Source organism: Geospiza fortis, unplaced genomic scaffold (assembly GCF_000277835.1).
Source record: "Geospiza fortis unplaced genomic scaffold, GeoFor_1.0 scaffold412, whole genome shotgun sequence".
In the NCBI taxonomy this organism is placed as follows: Eukaryota; Metazoa; Chordata; class Aves; order Passeriformes; family Thraupidae; genus Geospiza; species Geospiza fortis.
This window is the reverse complement of record NW_005054504.1, coordinates 651449-653381: the sequence shown is the minus strand read 5'-3', so window position 1 is coordinate 653381 and position 1933 is coordinate 651449.

The window sequence follows — 1933 nt, the reverse complement described above, 5'->3', positions numbered from 1 at the left end:
GGTTTGGAGGCCCCGCAAGGGCCCCCCCTGTCCCAGTGTCCCAGCCATGGCGGGGGCTGCCCTGTCCCCTGGGGTCCCATCCCTTTGCAGGGCTCAGCTCCTCCTCTCCATCTGCAGAGTCCTTCTGGGACCCTCAGTCCCCTGAGCTTTGACCCCCCGCCCCCCATATGGGTCCTGCGCACACCCAGCCCCATGGGGTGGGGACACGAATGCCAGGGACAGGGACACCAGAAACAGGGATGCCAGGGATAGCAGTGACTGAACACAAGGGACAGGGATGCCCAGGAAGACCAGCATCCCTGTGCCCTTCCAGCATCCCCTCCTCCATCTCCCAGCCCCTCTGACCCTGTGTTTTCCCACCCTCCTTGCCAATTCCACAGGATCAGCACATGGCTTCACTCCTTGCTGAGCACCTTCTCTGCCATCGTTGAGCTGGGAAAGGGGCTGCCATGGCCCCAGCCATGACCCCCAGTGCCTATAGACAGCCCCAGGAGGCAGCAGAGAGACCTGAGATCCCTCCCCACCAGCAGGAGAGCAACCCCTACCTGCCCTTCCAGAAATCAGCATTAACTGAGTTAATAATCATAACTCTTTATTATAAAGATGTATTTACATGGAATAAATCTTTACAGACACAAGAGACAATCAGCAGGGACCAGCTCAGAGCCAGGGCCCCTCCTTTGGTGTATGGCAGAGCTTGACAGAGACCCCAGTGCTCCCCCATTCCTACTGTCCCATGGCATGAAGCAGAGGGGCCCAGGGCCCCACAGTGCGTCCTGCATGGGCACCCCACTCCCCCACGAGGTGAGTCTGCCAGCAGGAAAGGGTGGGCAACTCACCCAGGGTGTGGGATGAGCACCATGGGAATAAATAGACCCAGGACAAGCTGTGTGCTCCCCCTGGCGTGGGGGTGACAGACAGGGCTGGGGCAGGACCCCAAGGGAGATCACACGCTCCTGAGGAGAAGCTGCTCTGCCTGACAAAGTGCTTTGCACAAAGCCTGTGGTCCCAGCGGGCCGATGCCCGAGCCAGTTCCGTGCCCACCGGGACAGGGCATCGTGGCAACCCTGGCCCCTCTGTGGGCAACCCCGATGCAGCCGGCCCTGCGAGGCAGTGAGGAGGGGCAGAATGCACCCACAGCGCCAGACATGGCACTGGGGCCGCCAGGGCCAAGCGCCGGGAGAAGCTTGGGGCGGCCGAGGGCTCACAGGGGGAAGCCCAGGCTCAGCGCCGGAGGACGAGCAGATCAGGCGAGAACACGATGCGAGCAATGGAGGCCGTGTCCGTGGAAGGCTGGTGACAGCCCTGCAACGACAGCAAGCCCAAGTACATATGAGTTCCCTCATGGCACGGTCACATGTTTCCCTGCATCCCCCACGCCGTGCGCCCCGCGGCCGCACCAGCCTCCGGGTGAGACCATCCTGGGCATCCTTCCCGTCCGGCGCCTTCCCCAGCGGCCCTCAGGAGATCAGAAACAGCGTTAGCCGCGTGTCCCCCACGCAGGACAGGGACAGCAGTACCGTGGGGCTGCCTGGCCCTGGGCCGGCCGGTTTTCTGGATTGTCCCCCACGAGAGCCATCAGTGCCAAGCGCTTCCTGTGCCGGCACGACTCTGCCACCTGTGCCAAACATGGCCAGCAGTGGGGCGTGGGGCTGCTCAGCCTCTGCTTTCGGCCCCAGCCCTCCCCACAGCCACCCCCTTCTCTATGCCACCGAGACACTCAGCCCTTCACCCTGAGCCGGTTCCCGTATCCCCGTCGTGCCTGGTGCTGGTGCTCCAGTGGTTCCGTTCCCGCGGGGCCCTGGAGCCCCTGGCCGGGATGCTTTGCTCCCTAAGCACTCCCAGGTCCCGCTACCCTGGGTGCCTGGCGGGGATGCTTTAGTCCCAGCTCCTGTCCCGGCACCCCGCGGGCTCGGTTGGCAGGCGGGGCCCG